This window comes from Trichoplusia ni, chromosome 12 (genome assembly GCF_003590095.1).
Source record: "Trichoplusia ni isolate ovarian cell line Hi5 chromosome 12, tn1, whole genome shotgun sequence".
NCBI classification, from domain to species: Eukaryota; Metazoa; Arthropoda; class Insecta; order Lepidoptera; family Noctuidae; genus Trichoplusia; species Trichoplusia ni.
Window position 1 is genome coordinate 10,484,408 of NC_039489.1, and position 11,406 is coordinate 10,495,813.

Below are 11,406 nucleotides of genomic sequence, written 5' to 3' on the forward strand. Positions count from 1 at the left end.
AATGTCAGCCATTCATCACCTGATGAAAGTCACAAACGGGTGATATAAGTTTTTGCCACCATAGATCATCACAGAACGCCCTAAAATGTATTTCCGGAGGTTTTTGCATGAATGTGTGGCATTTCAAACATTCCTCAGGCGTGTTGGCAATTAGTAAATCCGTTTGGGTAGTTCAATCGTGAAACTGGTTCGTGAGTTGCAAGCTAATGATGAATTATGGTAGTAACGAAATGCTGTGGTAAAGGCGGTGTGATCTACATTCCAGAAGCCAAAAATTTGTGTTTAAAGTACAAGTAAACATTTTAGAAAATTTTATTTCTTGTATATTTACATCATACATTCTCATGTCGCATTATGAACAAAACCTTTGTAAAATTTAATAAAAATTAAGTTTAGTTTGATAACATGGTATAGTATTGTTTTTTTTTTAACTACCTGTTGTCCTCATTCAAAAATTCCATGTGATGGTTCGATTAAAAATATCTTAAAAGTACTAAATAAATCTCTTTAGAAATAAAAGTACTAATTATGATTTATTTAATCAATACAAATAAAACCTTTTAAATTGAAAATAAATAAGACCTGTTCAAGTCTTCGTAACAACCACTATCGAATTCACAAAGATAAGAACATGGCATTATATTAAAAGGCAAATCAGACATGGGAATAGAGATTGCAAATGAATAGAAAACTCTCACTGATTCGCAACTGCTCAGCTAAACAATAGCATCTTGACCACTGACCCATAAAGGAGCTTGCTCAAACAATCTGAGGCCAGGTCGCATAGGGAGCGGCAAGGAAATATAAGGCGGATTTGGATACTACCAATATTTGTTAAAGTAAATTATGTAAAGAGTATCACAAGTTTGGAAGAGATGCTGCACTACACACGGTATAGTGTCTCCCTTCCACAACGGCATTCTTACTTTAAGAGTTTCCTAGACACTTTTAAATATAGGAAAAATGTTTTATGAGAGCCGGACGAATGAAAAGGCGAACGGACAGAGAAGCCTCAGTAACAGGGTACCGTTTTAACCCCATTTTTACCATAAAAAGAAAGAATACCACTCATAATAGATTTTCTCTAAGTATTTTCTGATATTGCGCCTTTTTGCAATCTTTGCTCCTTCAATATTACGTCGTAAACCCTACAATTTATTATCTCATATTCTCACTGTGAAAAGTTATTTAAAGTTTTAAAGATGTTGTACTTACTAAAATAAACTAAATTTACAGATATTGATACACCTCCTACGGTGCTCTTATATGAGAACCCGCTCGCTATACCACCTTTTCCTGAACCCTTTGTTTCCAACGTCCTTGGTAAACCGTTGGTAAAAAGCAAGCAATTGAAACGAGCCTGCATTCACACGGCACTGTGTTAATTTATATGGGTGAGGGGTGAGTGATAATGACCAGCGTTACGGCTTTCTGAGAATGTCGGGACTTGAGCTGATGTATGGATAAGCCTTATATAACCACTTGTAACTTGAGCTACTGGATTTGAAGGATAAGAAACATTTTCGCATTTAGGTTAAGACTTTTACGTCAACTTGTCATGTAGCAGTTGTATATATAAACCCAGCTTAAAATGAACTTTGTCACATTAAAGGACAAATTACGTCATAGTGACGTAAAAAAGCAGTATTGAAAAAAGCGTGCCATAGAATTAAATTGTCAATAAACTTCACTAAAATGGCGGCTAGGCGCATTAGCAATTTGCGGGGTATGATTACAATATTACGTCGTTTCTGAATTAACCTTAAATACTGAATAGGCTTGTTTTAGGATGGAAAATCTTCGAATGACTCCTAGCTCTTTTATATTAATCCTTGTGCCGCGGGGTGTCAAAAACATTCAAGGCGCATGTAGAGAGTGTCACTTTGTAAGAACACCCAGACAGACTCAGGACAAGCAGTCAAAGATCACACAAACGCTTGTCTTTGGCAAAGATTCTAACTAATAAGAATTGCAGATTTTAGGGACATAGATCAGTTTTTTCGCCCTGTTAATAATAGTCTGTTGCTGATGACCTGTAGGTATCGTAGGGTTATCGTATTAGCCCGTTCAGTCGTGTAACCTAGGCCACAGTTCACTGGAAACCAATACAGCGAGTGATAAATGATACTCGCCACAAGACAGGTCTGTCCCCAATACGGTCAATGTAGTTTAGAGGAAAGTATAGTATGGACAGTATGTCTCATGCAGTGCTAAGGAAATTGTCTAAGATCGTCTGTAAGTAATTAGCAAAAGGATCATTATTCTGCTCCGTATTTATTTATTATTTTGTGTTTTTGCTAGACATCTTATCACATGGTAACTTAAACTTTCGTAAACCATTTGGACTTCACGAAAAAAGCGGTAACGATATTAGGTCATCATATATTTTGCAAATTTGTTTTTCTTTATCATATAATTGCACATTGACCGGTTTTTTTATATATCCCTGCATCTCTATATTTATTTAGTTCAGGGGCCAAATAAGCACTAATTTAAATCTAGCTTAACGTCTATAAATATCGATCTATACAAACAGTTAACATGAATTAAAACGAAATATCAATAAACATTCCTTATAAAGTCGTGATCCCCTTAAAACTGTGTCATATCTCAGCAAAATGTCTTCACGTCTTCGTTGAGGAAAAGCACCATTTCACACGGTGACTCAGTATACTCGTAGCAACGAGAATTGTATGTGACGGCAATACTAATCGGTAATGTTACCGATTTATTTCGACCCATTACGATTCTGGCGCAGTTTACCGTACCGACACTTGCGGTTTGATATCTCGATCTGAATAGCGTTTATGTTTTTGGGATTTAGCCGTCTGCTGTATAATGTGAAGATTAGTCTTTTGATTTACTTATTTTGGTAAGGAGTGCCCTTTTTTGTTTTGTCAGGTGACTCAAGTGATTTTAGACGAAAATATTTGGCCCACCCGGTTTAGGAGATGATTAAATAATGATTAGTTTCAGGATTTTCAACAATCGGATAAATAAACTGTTTTATGGCAAAACCTTGTTCAGGAGATAGTTCAATTTATTGTTACATCTCATCTCATCATTTTAATTTCTTGTTTCTGTAATTAACTTGTATTTTGTTTTAGATATCTTTTGGATCTGCCTACCAAATCAGGCCAGTAGAATCTCTACAACTACAAACTTTACCAGCTTTCTCCCTACATTCTCAATAATAAAAAATTCTCAAGTATGACAGAATACGATACGTACAAGTAACAAAGCAGTCGTGTCACAAGCCGGCACTAATTAGCTTGTTTAGCGCGCATGCGTAACGGACCACACAGTAGCGGCATGCTGAGATGTGCTCACATATTTCTCAACAAAAAACCGAACTTGATTTTATACAGATTTTTCTCCCACAAGTAATGTCCCTTTTTCCAAACAATTCTTCTTGATATTGTCTGTATCAAGTAGCTCTTTCTTTTAAATCGACTTCAAATGGTCCTCGATTTGAATATGTTTTTTGTTCCTCTGAATTTCGGACCAAATAACCAATTTTAATGATTCTTTTTTAATTTAGCGTGGAATAAGTGCCATGTAGTCGAACAAATATTTCGTCAAGTTTGGCTCAGTATTTTTTTTATTTTGTGTCGTTTGTGCGACTTCGAACTTAAAAAAATATTTCTTGACTCAAAGTTCACGTTCAGTATCGAATATTAGTCAGCCATTTTTTGCACTATGAAAAAAAAATACTCAACACCAAACATGGAAGTCGGAGACTTTATTATCCAGACCAATATATAGTCCAAAAACAAAAAAAAACCTTTATACTACCAGAACAGTAGTTATAAAAGAACTCAGTTAAAAAGGCAAGGGGCTTGGCAAAGAACTCTTTGATGTCTAAAACCTATCCCACATTGGATTAACAAGTTCCATTTTGCTTGGAACGGATCTAATTAGGTAATTGATCGCGTGATCGGTTTCTCCATTCATAATGGTGCTATTTTCTGAATAGCCTGATATCTTGCAATATTGCATTGGGAAACTATGCTTGGTGCTTTATTTTTAGTTTGTAAATTGCAGTTGCTTAGTTGTTACTTTATGAATGAAGTGTACAAATTGTTTTGTGAAGATGGAATTTTAAGTAACCCTATAACATAAAAAACTCTTCCTTTGATCTCTTGATAGAGTTTTTGTCTTTATCTGTCTCTGTGAGACATTTTATCATTGACAAATATTTTTCATGGTAATTAAAATTATGTAATAATAAGCTACGATTGGGCGGGCCACATAGCGCGAAGATCGGACAGACGACCTGGTGAAAATCGCTGGGTCCCGTTGGATGCAGGTGGCAATGAACCGGTCGCGCTGGAGAAATTATGGAGAGGCCTATGTCCAGCAGTGAACTGCTATAGGCTGAGATGATGATGATGATGATGATGATGAAGCTACGATCATAAGTTTCTAGGTTACGCAGTTTTATGTTATTTTTTCCGGGTGGGAAGTCATCAAATGACTCCTCCCGCTTTGGGTTGAGCGAAAAGGAGAATTAGACTTTTACTGACTAAAACCTCTTTTTCCTTATTTTGCCCTTTGTCTATCAGGCCACGGGAATCCTTTAAGACCATAACTTGTCTTATTGATTGTATTTCCCTGACACCAAACAAAGTTATTAATCACGAAATAGTAGATAATCACATAGATATAATATATGCTCCCAATAAATACTTAAGTAGTAAAACTCAATAACTTGACTTACTCAACAACTTATCAATCAATAAATATGGAATCAAGAGAAAGTCAAACTATAACATTTAAGATAATGAGTTACATCGTGGGAAAAAGAGAAAATATGTATCGCGTCTCATGTGAGAAACGTATGCAATGCCGTATCACTACGTAAGTAAGCTCGCTTACTAAATGAATGTTTGATTAAATTTCTGCCTTTTACAAACTAATTGTCTATTCAACAACGTTTATCCAAACTGCTGATTGATACATCCTTTTTGGGGGTCATGACTATTGAGTGACGAATATTGAACGAACGTTTATATGGTAAAATAACAAACGAGTTTATCAATTAAACCATTATACCACAAGGTAAATGAAGGTGTGAAGGCTATTATAAAGGCTCTGCTGTCTGTCCGTTTGTTACATCAGACTATATCCTACAAACTGCTGCTAGCATTTAAATTCAATTTTTTATTGTTTAGCCTATTTGTAAAAACCATCAGTTTTTGACACTTACGACACTTGACCCATTTCTTTTAATTTTCATAGTGTTGTGTTAGAATAATTATAAAGGTCCTCGTGTTCAGTAGTAGCTGCAAATGTATTTAGATGTTAAAACACGTTTTTCATTCTAAAAACATCAAAACAATAAACCACATGATCACTTAAGTTTATTTATTTTAAATGACCACAATAATACAAGTTTACACCTATATAAAGATACGAGCTTCAGATCTTTACATGCATTTGTATTCAGTATGCACTTAAGAAACCAAAATAAATAAATCTGTCTTAATGTATTAGTAAAGCGACAACTCATACCAAACATGTTACATTTGCATTAAGTGAATTTGGCAATAAATACCCTTAATACGGACCTGTATTGAATTCATCATTGAATGCCGATGCACTTGGTACCTACTTACTTTATTGTAGGTTATATCAGTACTTCATAAGTATACGTTATTTATGTGGTATAATTTTGGTTTGAGGTATACTGGTTCTTGTGTGGAGACTGCCAGGGCTTCAATTCCGCTATCTACCCGATGAGTGAATGGGAACTTGACTAAAATGTCATTATTCGTATTATTTTAATCATGTTTTTAACACAATAATGGAAATTCATTAAGGGACGGAACACTCCGGGCAGATTACTTAAGATATACTTATTATCTTAAGTCCTTCCTATTAGGTATAGTTTCAAATTAAATCCAACTGCCATTCATTCATCAGGCGTTGTAAATAGCAGAATCGGGGCCCTGGTATGGTGATGATATTCGTAAGGTATCGGGCAGTGATTGGGGAAAGAGAGCCGAAGATCGATCTTTAATGGCGTGTCACGGGAGGGGTCTATGTCCAGCAGTGGACTGATCAGGCTAACGATGTAGAAGATTTTTTTACGTATTTTGTTTCACTCTTTCTCCTCTTCGGATGGTTGATCGAGAGTTAAAGCCGCCTAGAAGGAACGTAGCGTCCTACATAGAGGTAGTATGAGACCTATCAATTTATTAATAATATTGATATTAATATCCTTTAAACAATAAACAAGCAGATGCATCAAATATAAAACAATAGGCAAATATAATGAAAAAGTTTTAAAAACAAGAACTATTAACAACCATCTTATTTTTAGCGACACCTCATAAAAATGCGCAAAAATGTCGCAAAACAAACGAAAAAATCCCTCTTTTTATAGTAAGTTACGCGCAGTTGTCGGCGCAAGCACATAGCGATGCATTCGTATGCGCAGCACGCGAAGTAATTGATATCGTCTTATCCTACGTTTACACTAAAATAATAAAGGCAGGTAACTTTATACACCGTCAACTTTAGATGAATCGAAAATTAAGAGGTGTCAAATTAAGTGATCAAAAAAAACTGTGAAATCGGTTGACTGAATCTGTTCACAAATCCGAAAGGAATCTAAATTGTCCATCTAATAATTACCAATGATTTGTTCGATAAGACTTATTACTGTTTTATTTTGATAGGTATTTATTTTGATACCTTTAAGAAAAATCTGTCTATCCACCCTAAAAAGCCTCTATTCAACCCGTTTTACCGTATTACAAATAGATATGCTAGGCATAGGCATCCTCCCGTACATGAGGTTCGATCATTGACCAGATTCTTGATTACCGCAGCCGTCTGAACTGTCAACCGTCAGACAATTTATGCCCCATGTATCCGTAGCTTTACTTTACATTATGCCGTCGTTACGGGGGTCTATGGGACCGCTATACCTAAATGTCGAGGCCGTACACTGACTAGGATTATATCACGTATGAATTATATTCGGTTATAGTACCTATCACAGGAATAACTGCCTATTGTCTGAGTAGGTAGGTAGTTGTATATACTTAGCCCTATAATAAGATTGTTTGTTCTTTTGTTTGCTTTATTGTTCCCTTCTCAGCTTGGGTATAGACTTTAGTGACACCATCAATTCCATCTTAGATTACTGTCAATTGAATAACAGATTCGATAAGCTTCCTTATGGTATTACGAATTAAAGGTTGTGTAGGGATATTGCTTAGTTCATGTCCGTATAAGCGCGAACAACGAATAGTATCCCTAAATAAAGAAGTCTGAAGAAAATTTGTGGATTGTGGATCACACAAATGCTTGTCCTACCCGGGGATCGATCGCGCGACCCGTCGCGCTCAGTGGGATTGGCGTTTTGACTTCGACCACTTGGCTATCCGTGCAGTTACGGCTTATATGCGACAAACTAGGTTAAAATACAAATATTACATTGGAGCCTTGGAACCTAGGTTACCCTTTTAAGCTCCTGGAATGAGAAAATCTTTGAAAGACATCACCTTTATAAAGTTTACGGTAATTTGCAACACTGTATGGTCTTCTTTTCAAGACAACTACGGACTCACAAGTAACTATCCCTAAGTATTTATTTATTTACAGAAACTAACAAAAAACACAAATAAATGCAAAATGAGTTCTTTAAATCTTCCATACACCTATTTTACCCGACTCTTATGGGTAATGCGCATAGCGGCCGATCTACAACGAAATAAATAACATTTTTTTACGAGCACAACACTGGACAATAACAGAGTTGTCACCATAACGCCTTGTACGGTACTTTATTGGGCAATAATGGAACTTTAAAACTACGGATTAAAGTTCAAAATGCATAAAAGGGTACTCGTTTATAAAAATTATGAAGATCTGAAAAATGTTTATCTTTTGTTGTCATCTATTCGGATCCTACCTTTGCAAATGTCATGACTTTAATTTAAATTGATCCATAAAGGATGATTTGTTTTATATCGCACAGGGACTGCGACGCTATACCCCATATTCATCAGAAGGGAGGTAAAGCCGTAGGCAGATATAGACCAACGTATAGGGCGGAGGCGGGGGCGTGGGTCCAAAACCATCTGACTAAGACTGACTAAAAACACCCCAGAGCTATGTCATCTTATGTTTAGAAACTATATTTTTATATTTTTAACGAATTTAGTATTTGTATCCGGTTTCACAAACGTTCAAGTTACATGCACAAAGAAACATAGACTCACGAAAAGCATTTATTGATCACAAAAGGTTTTCCTACGCGGGAAACGAAACTGAGACACGTCGGTGGGTTTGGTATGGTTACCTCAACTACTCAGTTTTCCATTTAGTCAAATATAACCATTTCGTGAACTGAAATCGAAGGGGAGGGGGGGTCCCTTTAGCCATGTCCAGCTTTGGTACGTTAAACAAGCAAGAGTGTGTGAAAGATAAAAATAAAAAGTACTCAATAAAGTTAATTCATTTATTGTTTCTTGTCGTCAATTTAATCAATTTTATAGGCCAGTCTATTTGAACATTGTTAAGCATTTCTACAAAAAAATGAAGCACGTTGTTAGCACCATCATAAATAAATTTGGGCTTTAAGGTCATGGTACACTGTAACGGCAGCTCCAAAACCGCATGGATAGCGCGCGTTTGTCGAGCTTGCAGTCGCGGCAACCAAATTGCCATGCTGTTACCATACCGTACAGTGTGCCATAACCCTTAGGACTACAAAGATTAAGCCTGTAACAGTATTTATACTTTAGTTTTTACCATATTCTTTTAATATCAACACTATTTGTATACCAAGATTTTCAGGGGGTCTACCACTAACTCATAAAAGACGACTGCAGATGTGAAAAAAGAAACAACACTACCCCGTTTAGAACGCCGTCTCGCTTCCACAGCTGCAGGCCTCTGTCAGGAGAAGGTAGTATTCCCTCTTTGATAGTCACTTGTTACAATAATGTTATATTGACACGAGTATGTGTATGATTTATTATTGACTAAAGAGACCTGCACAGTCATCTCTCATTTTATTCAGAACCGCCAAATATATTATGATAACAGTCATCAATGTCACAATACTTTATTAGTACAGCATAGAGGGTAGTGTAATACTAGTGAAATAAATAGTGGTATTGCCAAAGCGAAATTTTTGCGGGGCGAAATGCCCCGCAAATCATCTTTACTTTACGTACAAAAAAATACTGACTGAACGACGCAAACGTAGACACTTTTTGTTGCTGAAACGGCACATAAATGCTGTTTCTTTTGGTGGTTTAACGCAGTTAGCGTATGCAAAGGAAGTGCTTGCATGAATTTTTTTATCAAACGCAAGACGAAAAATCATCTTGAGAAACACCGAACAAAATTTCTATTAGCGTTAACAAATCAAATAGGTCAAATGTTATCAAATTACACATTATTCACATCTATGCAATTTGATTCGCAGAAAATAAACATCATTTCTGATTTTGACATCTTTAACAATTGTAGAAATGCCACTTGTCTTGTTTAAGCAGTAGCTATATACAACTAATTATAAATCAATTGATGTAACAAAACAAAACTTAAAAAAAAATACATTTTATGCATGGGATAACTACTTTAAATAAACATACAGATCGCATTACACTTTCCTCGAATTTGAAAATTCCGATACCTAAAACTTATACATTACGGGTTTAATTTAGAATTTATACAATAGACATTGGCCTAATCACCACTCACGCCTATAGCAAGATTGTTACATATGTGGGAGCAAGACAGCGCAATAAGATGCGTAGTGTTGTCTCTTTCCCACAATTGTAACAGTTTTGCTTTTAAAGTTTGCGGATTCTTTATTGTTTTGAGCCCGAATTAACTTTCGTAAGCCAAATTCATGTTCACAATAATCAAATTTCATTTTTTTCTGACTATATACATATTAAGATAGCTCCAAAGTTAAACTTTGTCACATAATACTCGTTATATACTCGTATGTTTGTACATTGTCAGTAAATGTTCGGTTAATTATATTAATTGCACTAGAGGTGGGTCGCTTGTGAGTACGGCCCGCGGATAAACTGGTATCTGAAACAAGAAACATGTTGAAAAAATTTTAGTTTGGGGTGATTGTTTAAATTGTATTGGCAGATTAGTATTACTTTAATTCAAGTTGTTTGATTTTTTATATAGCAATTCCAATGCACAAAAAAATATTATTAGATCATATTTTTTTTGCATTGGAATTGTACGAAGCATAGTCTAGCGTATTCGAATTCCACGCGCGCCTCAAAGGGATATTAATAAACTTAGCGGAGCCATTAGGTAACTAGCCTAGCCAGCGGACTCCGCAGTCCAAGAGTCTGTCCACGAGTTACCGTGGGTAGGGACACGAAAAAAGTATCGATACTTTATAGTATCGAGTAGGTTTCCATTTGATACCGATACTTTTGTACTCGATACTTTGTTTTCGATACTTTTACTTAGCAAGTACTTTTGACAAGTTGAGTAGCTGGAAGTACAATTACTAAAACCCGTAACCGCCTATCGCCAAAAAGGCTCGACAAACTTCTTTTCTTGAGCGATTGTACAGAGGAGGAATGGGATTTATAATATTTTAGACTAAAAAATTGTGGCTTTACTTACAGATAGTTTTTATTTATCTTATATTTATGTACCATTTGCTATTTTTTCATTTTAATGAAGGTACGGTACAGACGATACTTACTAACTAACATTGACAAACTAACGTATGGCGTAGGAAGGCCCTGCCTGAGCAAAGAACTCGATACTTTGAGGTATCGATACTTTTGTGTCGATTCTTTTACGAGTACGATACTTTTTTATCGATACTACTCATGAGTACAGTATCGATACTTTCTATTCGATACCGTGTCACTAACCGTGGGCCTAGTTGAACAGTAGAAACAGTACAAATGGCAAAGGAAAGAACATTGATGGGCACTAGCATGAACTCTCTTCCGCTCAACCCAGAACAGGAGGAGCCATTTGATGATTTCCCATGCGGAAAAAGTGGGGAAGGGTTATCTCTTGTTCTTAAACAGGTAATATACGTGTATAAGTGTACTGACCAGTAGGTCTAGCGTGCGTCAGGCGCGGGCCAGACAGGCGTGTGCTAGGGCGGCGGCGCCAGCGGGACCAGCAGCGGCTCGCGGGCGCGGCGGGGCCGGCGGGTGGGGCCCCGCGCAGGGCCCGCGCCCGGGGCCCGCAGCCGGGGCCGGCCCGGGCCCCGCCGGCCGCGCGGGACTGCGCCCCCTTCTGCGGCTGCTGCTTGTTCTATGGTTTCTAGAGGTGCATCTGATTCTAGTAATGCTGCACCTGTACATGAAATATAAGTGTAATGTACATTTACAACAAAAACAAATAACATAAGGAATAGTTAGTATAACAGTAAGGTAAAGTGTA

The 11,406-nt window shown here is 36.6% G+C and overlaps 1 long non-coding RNA gene across 1 annotated transcript; it reads right to left on the reverse strand.

The window, feature by feature from the left end:
* Window positions 1–8,459: 8,459 nt before the first annotated feature.
* LOC113499416 lies at window positions 8,460–11,167 on the reverse strand. Its single transcript, XR_003401101.1, has 2 exons — window positions 11,073–11,167; window positions 8,460–10,068 (listed from the first exon to the last, which is right to left on the reverse strand). It is a non-coding gene; the product is annotated as an uncharacterized LOC113499416 (long non-coding RNA).
* Between the last annotated feature and the right edge of the window lie 239 nt (window positions 11,168–11,406).